Raw genomic sequence first — 15,344 nt, 5'->3', positions numbered from 1 at the left:
AAGTGATTTTATTGAGGATCTGATCATTATCAGTTTCCAAAAAGTAGTTCGGAGTGGGGATTCTCAGCCCTGGTGGTGAGCGAGACACTGTTGGGGGAGGAAACAGTGGGGCTGGCCCCAGTGCCCACTGGCTTCCTGAGGGCAGGGGTCAAGCCTCTTTTGTTCGTCACTGCATACCTAACTCCCAGGAGGGGTTTTGACACAAAGGAGAGCCTCTGTATGCATTTGTTGAATGGGTGTGTGCACTAATAAACTGGTTACAAGTCCACCAATGGCCAGAGAAATAAATCAGTCTGCGTCTGGGCAAATAAAGTGTAATGCATAGAACTTGGGGTCAGGATGACCTCTCTGAGCTTCAGTTTCTCCATCTCTGCACCAAGCATAGTGCCTTCCTCATAGGGATGCTATGAGATCAAATGCAATAAATATGAAAAAAATGTCTTGAACAATGCTTAACACCTAGCAATGGCCTTTCAAATGCTAGCAGCCTCCACCTGAGCCTGTCCTTACATGTGCTCTCTCCTCCCCCAATCCTTAGTCTACATTTAGTATATTTTTTATGTTCTCTTTTGCAAAACATGTTCAATTGGAAATCAAACTCAGATATTGGTCTCAACCTTTGATTGCGAGCTTTGATTAACCTCTGAGGTTTAGTTTTCTCATCTGAGAAATGAGGGAATTAGACTCATCCTCTAAATTTGTTCTATCTCTAGGCTTTAGTTTTTAAATCTAATTCTCAAAAATTAAACAATTTATAATTATCAAAGTTAATGAATACGATGCAAAGCTTGAGAGACCCACTAACATTTTTATTATTTTTCTTGCTTGATTTTATGTATCTTTCCTATAATTCTGTGAGTTTTCCTCTCATTTTTCTAGGTATCAGCTACATACAAGATAAATTTTATTAGAATGATTAACATTTAAATTCAGTTTCCTCAAATATTGTAGCCAACTGAGAGTTAATGTAAGTAAAGCAGATAATTTATGAGTAAATCTCTTGATGTTTCAAAGATAATTTAGAATCTTTCAAGCCTTTATTTTCATTTTAGAGCTGTTACTAAATATTTTACTGTAACTGTGAACATGGTGGGGAGAGGGGTAGAGAAGATAAGTTTTGGTTAATAAAGAGGTTTTAGCGACAGAATTCTGAGTAGCAGAAAGTTTACCATAGTGAGAGAATTACAACTACATTGTAAAGCAAACAAAAAATTCAGGTGTTTTATTATATTGCTCAGATTTTTTCATTAAAGGTACATATGAGCATTTATAATCATCCTGAATCTCTTCAATGGTGGCAATTTTTTTTGAAATAATAGTTCTTAAGCATAAAAATATTTAAAATTCTTCACTCTCATCTTGATTCTGGGTTACTAGAATTTGTGTTCAGCGTGAACTGTTAGTCTTCATTCGTTAGAAATACAATGAAGAAAATAATACCTCCACCTCTAATTCAGTGACAGAAAATAATATTTTAACTCTTTCAATGTATTGCTTCTATAAAGTACTGTTTTATTAAATGTGTGATATTGTATGAAAAAGATTGCTGCATACAATGATTTGGAAAAATAAATGACTAAAAAAATTTAAGAGTAAAATTAGTGTTAGTAGAATCCACTTCTTTTCCCTTGAATAACCTACAAAAAAATTCTACCCCAATTACCTCCCTATTTTTTAACATAGATTATTATCTTCTTTACCTAGGAACTGAATTTGTGGGTGAAAGAGGACAATTGACATGAGACAGAGTGACAAATTACCTCTCTCCATCAAGCACAATCCATGTGGTTTGGGTTGAAAAATTTTTTCAAATATAGAATGAAGGTAGGGTTACTGGATTGAAACTTCTTTCTCCATTAAGACAGCAATTTCAAAGTTTGTGCATCCTTTTTGTCCCTTCACCAGACATTGTTTGATGTCTGGAGAGGTGGCTATCAAGGATAGTCCTCTAATTAGGACTTTTGAAAAGCACACATTTTAACAATTTTTATCTGGAAGTCAGCAGAATGAGCAAGCAAATTCATTTCTTGGATTTTCTTTTGTGTTAAAAAAATCTTTAAAGTTAAAACAGCTTTTAATTGCTTCCTGGAATGAAATCTTTGACCTATAATCAAACACACAAAGATCCATGTTTTATCATGCACTAGGAGACCCAAAAATGACTTATTTTTAAATAATTATGGCCTGAAACCATAAGCCTGAATCTCTGAATTGCTGGGGAGCAAGAAGGGACGATGTTGCATTTGTGCAGGATGTGATGTCTACCTGAGTGGCGGTATTTGAGAATGATTGTAGAGTTAAGGTATTTTTGTGGTTGAATGAGGTGTTTCCTATCAGTATTTCTTCTCCTCAACATACACTTAAAATAAACTTTTAAAAAATATTTTCTTTATTTTATTTTTTAGAGAGAAGAAGTGAGGGAGAAAGGTAGAGAAACATCAATGTGTGGTTGCCCCTCCTACTGGGGACCTGTCCTGCAACCTAGGCATATGCCCCAACTGGCAATCCAACCAGCGACCCTTTGGTTTCCAGGCCAGTGCTCAATCCACTAAGACACACCAGCCAGGGCCAGTTTAAATAAACATTTATAAAAATGCTTTCTAGAGATAATTTATAAGCGTTTAACTTACCTTTTGCATAATGTATTATGCTTCTGCCCAGAATTTGAATTGTTTTAAAACCTTGATATACTGTCACTTGAAAAAAATTATAAATTCAAAGGAATTCAAATGCTAGAGACAGATTGTGGTACTTCTGTTTTAATTTTGATACCAAGGACTTGCTTTATCTTCTGTTACAAGCTTTCCAGAATTTGTCCATGATTTCTTTCATTCATTCATTCACTCATTCATTCATTCATCAGTTAACTCAGGTCTTGGAGAAATCACAGTAACATAAATGACCACGTAATTTCTGTTCCCTTCTTTCAATAAGGTTGTACGTATTATTTTATTTTCATGTTACTATTTTAGTGATACAGAATTTGGAAAAGAAGACATTAGTCATTATTCTAAAAATATTTATTCTCATTATTGAGATTAACTTTGAGGTCAAGAGTGCTAACTAAGGTTAAGTTCCAAAAGAAGCAATAAGCCTAACAGTTAACTTTAAATAGAGACATATTATTGCAATTTGAAAGTGTTAGTATCAGAAATCCATACAGGACCTGTGTAATTTTGATTTCTAATAATCTTTAGGGGACACCTTTTATTTTTTAAGTTGCAGAAGGATTGAGATGGCATTTATTCACTTCCATTATCTCATTCCTGTAAAGAAAGAAAGAACTTAAGAGAGAGAGAGAGAAGGGAAGGGAAGGGAAGGGAAGGGAAGGGAAGGGAAGGGAAGGGAAGGGAAGGGAAGGGAAGGGAAGGGAAGGGAAGGGAAGGGAAGGGAAGATTAAAAAAGTAAAATGAAGTAGTATGACCATGTCAACAGCCGGTAGAAGAGAGAAAAAGAAAACACCTCTTCTTGGTAAAATTCTGTCAACACTTTAGACCAAGATTTAGAGCATGGAGTGTGGAGATCAGAGAAGAGATTTTCTTCCATTTATTTTTTGATAGAGAAGGAAGCCAGAAATAACCATCAAGAAAGTTTCCCAAGTCAAATTCTTCCTTCTTCCCAGTGGTAATATCTCTTCCAGGGCTCAGGCCCACCCCAGCAGTTACTTCACAAATGACTCATTTGCCTTGACTGGTAGAAAATAGTGGTTTCTTTGTTCTTGCCAAGTTCCTATTCAGATACAAAAGGAGTACTGGAGTCAGAAAAAAGGTTTCAAAAACAAGTCTTGAAAAAAAGTCTCAAAAAAAAGAAGAGAGGAAATGTTTGCTCAGTCACTTGTGATAACTCTATTTCCTAAACCCCAAGCCAAGACAATCTAGTTTGGCATGATATTTTCTGACAAGGAAAATCTTTTATATGAATAGCCTCCCAAAAGTATAAACTTAAATTAATTTAGCTAACTAAGTGACTTTTCTGAAAATAATGATCTATCAATAAAATCGCTGCTGTCCTGAAATGCACAGAATGTAGAGTTAACCATAAGCCAAAGGAAACATTGTAATGGAAGTAATTTCGAAGTCTGCTACTCACAGTGTAGTTCTTGGACTAAGCAGCATTACATGAAAGCTTGTTAAAAATGCAGACTCTCAGGCTACATCTCGGGCTTACAGAATCGGCAGGTGCATTTTAGCATGATCTCCAGGATATTTATATGTACATTAAAGTTTGAGAAGTACTGACTTAGAATGTCAGAAAAAGTCTGTTTAAGGGATTCTAAAGACTAGCCATTACAGGAGATAGAAGGCCCGAGCCCTTTTATTTTCTAGTTCCTTTTGTCCATAATTTTTCAGTCTTCAAGATAGGAGCCCCTTGGGTAGCTGCTGTTCCTATGACTCACAACATCTATGAAACACTGAAAGTACTGTGTTTTTCAGAGCAGGGCCTACTGCTCCATTTCTCAATTTTAAATGATTATTTTACTGCAATTCTCTTGACAACCAAGTGAAGCGAAAAAGAATGCACACTTTTTACTTTTCTCAACATTTCTTAACATCAAAGATGCTACTGCAGTCAGATCTTGATTAAAAAGTGCTAATGGAGTAAATAATGGCATTGAGAAGTTCATATTAAAAAAAACTTTTAGTCATGATTTTAACAACTATGGTCACCTTAATTTTCTCTGCCTTGATAAAAAATTGCCAATAATTAATAAAATTTACAGATTTTTAGTTTTACCTTCTCTCCCTTATGCTCTTTATATGCCTGATCCATTTGCTTATTTGCTAAAAGGCGATAGAATAAATGATGATCAGGATAATAAGCTACAAGTCTCAAGGATCCATGGGCTGGTTGATTGAGATAAGTTGTTAAATCACCAATGTCACTGATATATACAGAGTTTACAGGAGTTGGGCCGAGTGCTGATGCTGGCTCAATCTGCATCTTTCCGATGTCACTCAGGACTCACCACAGACTTAAGTCAGTTCCAACAGATAGGTTGTTGAATAATGCCAGGTTTTCTCTCACCTTAATAGCTTATTGTCTAAGCATTTATTTTTTAAGCATCTGTGTATCCCACATCTTGAAAAACATGTATACTGGATGCGATTTTCTCTAACAAAAAGGGATGCAGATTAATGTCTAATCATATCCCACAATTTAAAATTTGAAATAAAAAACATGCTACAAAACACTTACTAATTAGCTGTCTTATTACTTTGTTTAACAGAGACTTGATAGCATACATATTCTGGAATAAATATTGGTTTTTGAAAAGTACAAATAAATCTATAATTAATGTTGAATACGTTGATTGAAACCTGTGAAATACAGTTACTCCTCTGGAAATCCAAGTCAATGTTTAGTTTGTTAAAATAAGTCAGACATTTTTTGTTTTAAAAGACAAAAGCTAAAAATGTGTGAAACCTGAGAGATATTAATGCACATAAATTAAGAGCATTCAAAAACCATTATATTTTAAGTGACATCATTAAGGTTATCAGCTGTAAACCAGTTTTATTGTTATTTAGTGATCTTTTCACTTGCTTATAATTAACAATTTTCCATTTTCTTCCACATGGTCAGGATTTACAATGAATAAATAAAATCAGCCAATGCATGTTATAGAGTATATTTCAAAACAGTTTAAAAAATATGTATATATCATCTAAACTTGCTATCCTGAAAATAATTCCAGTCTGGTATTATGTTACAGGCAATTCAGCAGTTGTGAATATATTCTTTGCTTTATCACACAGTGCCAGAGCCACTATCTCCCCTGCTCTTTGCTATCAGGGAGCCTAAGCCAGGTGCCTGGAACAGTCCCAATTTTAAGACTAAAAATTTCACATCCTGGAAAATTCCACAGTCCTGGAAAGTCAGACAACGGGGCATTCTATTGAAAGGTCTCTGTTCGGTGTATGTAAAGTAACTCACGGAAGCCTCCTGCTTTTTTCACGTTTTGTCCCTTGAGTAACCGTGCTCCAGATTTCATGCCCTGCCCAGGGATCCTGACTGCTGGCCTCCGAAGGACTCCAGTCCTTTGTTATTTTCTCCCTCTTGTTTTTTGTCTGCTACAACCACCGTCTTTAACCCCACCTACAGGTGTTCCCCGCTTCCACCAGCCCGTGTTTGTTTGTTTATTCTACCAATTGAGATCCACAAATAACCAAATGTCACAGTTATGAGCTACCAGATAGAATTGTTCTGCCAGGGTGGTGATGAGTCAAGGTTAGAACCAATTCCCTCTTCACCAGGAAGAGTTTTCCCAAGTATAATGTAACTGAGTGGATTAGACTAAATGTTTACTTCCCCCCCCCAATTCATATGTTGAAATTCTAGCCCCAAATGTGGTTGTATTAGGAAGTAGGGGTCTGTGGGAGCTCATTAGGTTGTGAGAGTATAGCCTTCATGAAGGGGATTAGGGGCCTATAAGGGACACCCCAGGAAGCCCCCTCACTCCTTCTGCCATGTGAGGACACTGAAAAGAAGGCCATCTATGAACCAAGAAGTGTGCTCCCTCCACACACCAAATCTGCTGGCACCTTGATCTTGGACTTCTCAGCCTCCAGAACTGTGAGAAATAAATTTCTGTTGTTTATAAGGCATCCAGTCTATGGTATCTTTGTTATAGCCACCTGAGCTTACCAAAACACTGAATACTAAAATACAGGTTTTTATGCAGGGAGAAGATCACTTACATCTCACTTTTTGGGAATGCATGCATTTTTATAGATAAAGACATATCAATGTTTATCCTTTTAAAAAATACAGACATGCAAGCCAGTGTTCATCATTGTCTTTTCAAGATACACAGGGTTCTGAGTTGTCTTGTAGGTTAGCTAATAGTGACCACCATTTATTTGGTGCCTGTTATGTTCTGGTCACAATACTAAGTGTGTTGCTCACATTAACACACTTTGTTCTCACATTAAGTTAGTGAGCAGGCATTATTACATTCATTTCACAGATGAAGAAAATGAGACAAAATTTTGAAGAAATTTGCCCAACTTTCTAGGACAGTGGGAGAACCAGACCGTGGTGATGGGACTGCATCCTCTTGAGTGGGTGGGTCTTTGGTGAGGAAAGCAAAGGGAAGGCAGTTTACATAACATGTGCCATTTGACCAAATGATCCTGTTAAATAGTCTAGAAAAGCCGATTACAACTGCTGATTGATCTGCTGGAAAGCCATATACCTGGGGAGAATAATCAGCCAAGTAAACAAGAAGTTCTGATGAACAATTGCTCTCACTTGTACCAATCACTCTTATTTTGAAAGGCAGGTGATGATAACTCTGTAAGAAACCTCATAGTGGTTTATTTTAAATTAACCTCCTCCTGTTTCTTATTTGTAAAATGATATCTTTATTTATCATTCTGGAGCTATTTGCAGGCCGTTCCTTTTAATGTTTATTACCAGCTATTGTTTTGTGATGGTTGATTGCCCTAAATCAAGGATGGCAAGATAACCTTAAATCCAGTTGGAGGGTTGGCAGCAAACAGTAGGATAAGCAACAACAACAACAAAAATCAAATGCCTTTACACGTAAATAGTGGCACCATACAGAAGAAGTTAAGTTTGTTTTATTTAAACATAATAAAAATGTACTCATTTATAAATGCCCTAATTACAGTAGGGCATTGTACATATAGGGAAAGCACATAGCAAAGGCATTTTTTATTCTGAATCATGTTAAAACATTTTAGAATATGAAACTTCTTTCACACCTAAACTCATTTAATTTGGGAGTAGTATTTTAATAATTTACTGATTTTACCTGCCAGCTGCATTGTAAACCTTAGCTGTTACTATACAAGCATAGAACATATTTTTAATGTATCATAAATTCCTGAATGTTTGAAATTGGAAATAATCTAGTTCAACCTTTTTATAGATAAGAAATCGAATACAGAGGAGCTAAATAGCTAATACGTGTCAGTGTATGGACTGAGGCATTTGACTGCAAAGGCAAGCGCTCATTCTAATAAACTATACCATGTCCCTGAAATAGCAAAATTATCGTTTTATTTAGGTAGAACTTGTTATCTATTAGAGAGATATTTTATGACATGACACTCACATATAATTATATTTCCAATAAATTAGAAAGATCCTTGAAAGAGTCCCTACAGTGCTTGCCTCATTTCAATAGTGCATTGTCTATTGTTGATTTGTGGATTTTACCCAACCCTTTCTATACATATTATCTTATAAAGTCGAAAGCAAATGTTGGTTGGACATACACCTACATATACATGGACATATTGGCTAGGGGCATATGAAACAGAGACCTCCCATACTGGAAATTTAATCTATTTTGTGTTACTCTGATAGCAAACTAATATTTTGTGATCTTCTACTGAAGAAGAAATTTATCTACTACCACTTAAGTATAGGGTTGAAAACATTTATAAATTGACTTAGTTCTTTTGATTGCTTGAACATCAAGATGAAGCATGTACTAGAATATTTTTCCAAGGTGTTTTGTCTCCATCACAATAAAATCACTTAAATACAATGGTCTTAAATAAAAACAAACAAATGATTTTCCCCTTAAGTGGACTATGTAGAGGAATAGAAACCTATACTATCTACTAACATGTTTTCTTAAATAACCCTTATGGACTTTCAAGTTAGCACGTTCCCAAAGCCGATGGAATTGGGGAAGGGATGGCTTGACACCTTAGCTGTTACTATTCTCCTGTCAGCTGTCACTGCAGCCTGAAGCGTCCCAGCAAACGAAAGCCACTCTTAGCTGGAATCTAGTCACTGCCAGCCTGGGTGAGGAGGGCAGGAAAAGATTGTGTTACTCAGTGACAGCTGAATCTTTCCAAGAGAGTTAGCCTCCTAATTCCTTTGAGAAAATGTACATTTTATATAAAATTGGAACAGGAATGAAAATGGAAATAGAGCTGATGCTTTTACCAAAACTCAATAAGCTTCCTGATCCTGATATTAAAGCAATTTTTATAAAGACATATATACATACATGTGTATAACTACATGTGTACATATATACACACATATGTATACACATATACACATACATATATATATTCTTTGATTCAGTGAAAGCTTTACAATTTATGTGCATAAGGTTATAATTGCTCAGCCCTCCTTGCTAACTCCATGTTAAGCATTCCTAACCCAAACCATAGCAAGTTAAACTGATACCCACTTGTACTTCTCAAAGGCAATTTATTTTATTTCTTCTTTCTTTTGTCACTTAGAGTCTTGGAGTGACTTTCACAGGGAAACTTACAAATAGGGAACCAGAATTACTATAAACTAGATGACATGCCATTGTGAAAGCTCACACTGTCTTCACTGCTTAAGGATTTGAGAATTAAACTAGATGACATTTGAAATCTTTCTTGTTTCATTGTCCTGAAAGATTAAAAGTTTAACTGTCATGATTACATATCCACTCTGACTCTTAAAATCAAAGTCGCCCCTGCTTATAATTTTTCTCAACATGAATGTTCAGTATCTACTATTGTGCAGATGAAGGATCAACCTTTCTTTTTTTAAAAAATGTATGTTATTGATTATGTTACTACAGTTGTCCCAATTTTCCCCCTTTGCCCCCTTCTACCCAGTACCCCCTTCCCTCCAGCAATGCTCCATGGTTTATATATATATATATAAGTTCTTTGACTTCTCCATTTCTTATACTATTCTTGACATCTCCCTGTCTATTTTGTATTTATCAATTATGCTTCTTAATCCCTGAACCTTTTCCCCTTCAACTTCCTAGCTGATAACCCTCCAAATAATCTTCGTATCTATGATTCTGTTTCTGTTCTGGTTGTTTTCTTAGTATGTTATTTTAGAATCAGTCGTTGATAGTTGTCAATTTGTTGTCCCTTTAATGTTCATAGTTTTGATCTTATTCTTTTTTTAATAAGTCCCTTTCATGTAGAAATGGCTTTGTGATGATGAACTCCTTCAGCCTTACCTTATCTGGGAAGCACTTTATCTGCCCTTCCATTCTAAAAGATAGCTTTGCTGGATAGAGTAGTCTAGATTGTAGGCCCTTGTTTTTCATCACTTTGAATACTTCTTGCCAGTCCCTTCTTGCCTGTAAATATTCTTTTGAGAAATCATCTGATAGTCTTAAGGGAACTCCTTTATAGGGAACTCTCTGCTTTTCTCTAGCTTAAGAGTCTCTCTTTATCTTCAACCTTTGGTATTTTAATTATGATGTGTTTTGGTGTGGCCCTCTTTGGGTCCATCTTGTTTGGGACTCTCTGAGCTTCCTGGACTTTCTGGAAGTCTATTTTCTTTGACAGACTGGGGAAGTTTTCCTTCATTATATGTTCAAATGAATTTTCACTTTCTTGCTCTTCCTCTTCTCCTCCTGACACCCCTATAATTTAGATGTTGGAACATATAAAGTTGTCCCAGAGGTTTCTAAGCCTATCCTCATTTTTTAAAATTATTTTTTCTTTCTGCTGTTCTAATTCAATGTTTCTTCCTTCCTTATGTTCCAAATTGTTGGTTTGATTCTCGGCATCCTCTTCTACATTGTTGGTTCCTTGTAGATTTTTCTTTATTTCACTTATTGTAAAATTCATTTTTTCTCTTATGTTTTTGCCACGTTCAATAAATTAATTGAGCATCCTAATCACTGTTGTTTTGAACTGTGAATTTGATAAGTTGGTCATCTGCATTTCATTTAGTTCTTTTTCTTGTTTTTTTTCTGTTCCTACATTTGAGCCATATTTCTTTGTCTCCTAAATTTGGCAACCTCCCTGTTTGTTTCTGTGTATTAGGTCAAACTGCTTTGACTCCCTGTAAAAGGCACCTGTAAATTGTGTGGGGTGGAGCCTTAGGTAATCACCAGGGTGGGGCAACTCACTTCACCACTTTGTGGCTTTGTGTGAGGGGAGGGCTTAGAGAGGATAATGCCATTGCCTGGCTTCTGGTGTTTGGCCCTGGTCTCTCCCCATTTCTACTCACTTCACCCACTGTCTGTATGTGACTGGTGCCCTTCCAGCTGTTTCCCTGGTGGTGAATCCCAGAGTGGGTGGGTTTGCACATGTTCTAAGTCCATGTGGGCCCTTTAAACAAACTCTACTGAAAATATGGTAGTTTCGTCCACTGCCTCAACCCTCACTGGTTTTTACAGCTAGAAGTTATAGGGATTTATCTTCTCCTTACTGGATCCCTGAGCTGTGCAGTCTGGCCTGGAGCTTGGATGTCTTGCTCCCATGGTATCCCTCCCAATTTTTCTTCACCACACATGAATGTGAAACCACCCACTATGCCACAACGATTGACTCTCCATGCCACACTGTGTCTCAGCACCTCTCCACCATCTCTTCGACTCTGCCCCTCTTACCAGTCTGAATGAATGTGGCTTCTTTAAATCCTTGGTTGTCAGACTTCCATACAGCTCTATTTTCTGACAGTTCTGGTTGTTATTTGTTTAGAGAAATAGTTGTAATTCTGTCTGTGGTTGCATGAGAAGGTGAAGCATGTCTACCTACTCTTCTATCTTGACTGGACCAAGGATCAAGGGTTTTCAATGCTTTGTGCTGGTATATACAGCTAGTGCAACCATTCCAATCCATGAATGCAAACACAACACTTCCCTGTACAAAGATTAAGCTTTTTCCTGCAAACGTTGTTCATCAATAATGAAAATACAAATCCTGACTAATCTTCCAGATAATACAACCTTAACTTTCTGACTTTGATAAACACTTTGATAAACAGTGTTCAATTTCTTTTCTTTATCTTTTACTTTGGTCCTTTATGTGGCTCTGTATTCTAAATAGTTGTTTTCATATTTTAGTATTTGGAGATTTCTGTTTTAAATGTCATGTTTCTTCCATATTACTCGCACAGAGAATTACTTTCCATCATTTTTAATCTTCAAACTTTCATATATGGGAGCTGAAAGGAGACACTCATGAGACCTTCTTTCCTTTCTTAAAGATACTCGAGGGGATTATAGTTTTTAATAGTGGGATCTCTTATTAAAATTACCTGTAGTTCCTATCCTCTGAAGGCAGAAATTATAGAAGTAAGATCCCCAATCATCTTCCTGCCTTCCTCACAGACTTGGGAATATATTGTTCTATTTATTCTGTTAACATCAAACTGGGGAGTTATATCAGATTGTGAGCTGGGAGTATTGACCCAGGAGTGGGGATCCAATCTAATTACTACCTTCTTAGAAAAAGAATTAAAGATAATTACTTATCTTGTTTTCAATTAAAAACTCAACTCTTTTTAGTTCTATGATACCATAGGTTTCATATGGGGCTAGTGGAATCTTATTGTTAAATTTTCTTCCTTCTATCTATTTGCTGTTATACTAAATGACTTGCTTATGAAAACAGACAAAATTTTAGTGTCTTGCTCCCTTATATTGTATAGAAGTTTTCAATTTACCTTCGTCAATTATGCTTTTTTTCCATTTTGGAAGGTAGACACTTTCAATTTTCTTTTCTTTTTTTTTACAAAACAAAAATCACCTTTTCTTAGTAGTATGGAAAAGAATATGTTTTCTTTATGATAGCCATCCTGACTGGTGTAAAGTTGGAAGCAACCTAGGTGCCCATCAGTAAATGAATGGACCAAAAAATTGTGGTACATATACACAATGGAATTCTATGCAGCAAAGAGAAAGAAGGAGCTACTCTTCCATCCTTTTCAACAACATGGATGGAACTGGAAAGCATTATGCTGAGTGAAATAGGCCAGGGGTTGAAAGACAAATACCATATGATCTCACCTTTAACAGGAAGCTAAACAACAAAATAAATGAGCAAGCAGAATAAAAACAAAGACACTGAAATAGAGAACAAGGGGACAGTGATTGGAAGAGAGAGGTAAGGGAATTTAAGGGGAAGAAAGGGGAGGGATTTGGAGGAACAAATAGGAAGGACACAGGGACGAGAACTAAGGGGGGTGGAAATGGGAGGGAGGTAGGGAGCAAGGGGTGGGGTGGGCTGGGATGGGAGAAATAGACAGAAAACTGTACTTGAAGAATAACTAAATAAAAATTTTTTAAAAGAATATGTTTTCTTCTAGAGTAGAGATATTACATTTTTACATGTTAATATTTTCCAGTCCTAGTATGATTCATTATACACACAACAATTAAGAGTTATAAAGGAAGTGACAAAGCTGAAATTTGTAAGAATAAGAAAATATTAAATATGCTGAAAAAACCTTATTCCCAAACACTGTTGGTTGCCTGACCCACACCAATTAATTTCCCCAATTTTCACTACACCAACTTCTTTCTTCCTTTAGATATACCATATTTACCTTTCTTGGCAGTTGCACACCTGAAGGAAACTGACTTAAATCCCAGTCTCAGGGGTAGGTCCTAATGAGAAACAAACATGATTCCAATGCTTTTGCCAATGATTTGGTTTAGCATGACTCTGTGACATATGTCTGGCCAATGAGCCATCATCTACTAGTCAGTGTTTTTCCTTCCTGAAAGCAGTAGCAGAAAAAAGTGGTCTTATTTTTCTGCTCCTCATCATTGTTACTTCTGGATATGTCACTTAGACCTAATACAACCATCTTGAATGCTGACAAGAGACAGCTATAAGAGAATTCAAGGCACAGAAGAGTTCAGTGCTGGTCCCTGACTATACCATGCCTAATTTCTGTTCTTACTATAAGCCATAATTAAAATTCACATTATTTAAGTAAGTTGAATCATGGTTTTCTGTTACTTGAACCATAATCATCCTGATAAAATATTATTCCATATTTTCTTTCTAGAATGCCTAAAAACAAGACTTTAAACAGTGTATTTGACCTTCCCTTGGGATTTTAGGTCTCATAGAAAACAATGAGAAAAAGCAGTAAGAGAGTCAGAAGTAGGTTATATTTGCATAAAGGTGGCAAAAAGAGTTGTGACCCAAAAATTTAGTTTAAAAGGTCCTCATAATTCCAAAAGGTTGGCTTTAGAAAGTGGCAACAAAAGTTCCATTTTTTTCTCTTCAAGTTTATAATTCCTTGTCAAAGGCTACAAGAATGTGGAATAACCATGGGTATATGGACTAATGGAACCTTCCAGTCCCCATCGCTTACTGCCAGACCCAGATGTATGCAGCCCATTTCAGCACAGAGAATCAGGACACTTTGTTATGTATACTGCATGGGTCAGAGTTGGATATTTCATTTTTGCCTTGTCTGTGGTATGACTCATATAGGGAGACCATCATTTAGTAAACACCCATTGGTTTCCATGTAGAAAAAAAAGATCTATATCATTTTACTTTAAAACACATAGCAAAAAAAAACTTGATGTAATTTCACATCTACTTTTGGAAATCTGCTGGCAGTGGAAGTCTTAGTAATGGATTTGGATGCATCCTAGAGTTTACTGTGCCAATATCAATTGAATTAAGACTTCAGACCTTTTCAGGGAACTTCTCATCCTTCATTTCAAATGAGTGCACGGACTGCTTTCAACTACTAAAGTGCTGGCCCCAAAATAAAAAATGACTCCCTCTCAGCTAAGGTGGATTGCAGAAACCCACAACATCAAATTTTGATCGGTATCCAAAATAATTTTTTTTCATGTAAACAATGATTTCTACTCTTTCCAGATTTCACCGTGGGCTGTACTGAAAAGAACCCTGGATTAAGACAAGAGACCAAAATTATTTAAATTTTTGTCCTGTTCCTGTCATTTTATTTCTGTGTAATGAGGCAAATAATTTTACCTACTTGAATTTCAGTTTCTTAATCTTTAAAATGACAATAATCAGCTTTGCCAAATAGTGTCTTAAAAGATAAAAATCAATATGATGAACACAAAAGTACTATAAAAATATCAGGTACCATTATTATTATTCCATCTCTTATTTGTGAGGTGTTTTGAGGACATGACCAAATAAAATTCAAGGTTGAGTAGCCAAACATTGGTGTAAGATCACTGGGCCTTTCTGTGGGCCCATAGGTGTATGCTTCCCAAGCATAATTAATTTATGACCTCTTTTTGTAAATAAGTTAAAATGGTGTTAATTTATCAAGTTCCAGGCACTAAGGATACAAAGATATATAAGCAGGGAAAAGGACCTAGCTAGAAAATACAAATATATGGTGGTAAGTAGGAAGACCTTGGTATGGGCAGAAAGCTATGGTAAATTAGAAGCAGAAAACCTATTTCAATTTGAGGTTCTTGATCTCACGTGGTGAAGAGTGATAGCATCTCATTTCTCTCTGATAACTAGTTCTCATAGATTTTCTCAGGTTTCCCAATATAGTACAGCCAAGATGAATCCCGGTACAGACTTTCAGGGTTCTACAGATTTCCACCACCCCCAAAAGACTTTAAAACAAATGCAGGAGGAAGCTCACTAAAT

The sequence above is a fragment of the Artibeus jamaicensis genome, unplaced genomic scaffold, assembly GCF_021234435.1.
Source record: "Artibeus jamaicensis isolate MK-2021 breed Jamaican fruit bat unplaced genomic scaffold, CSHL_Jam_final contig_466, whole genome shotgun sequence".
NCBI classification, from domain to species: domain Eukaryota; kingdom Metazoa; phylum Chordata; class Mammalia; order Chiroptera; family Phyllostomidae; genus Artibeus; species Artibeus jamaicensis.
Note: the sequence above shows the minus strand (reverse complement) of the source record.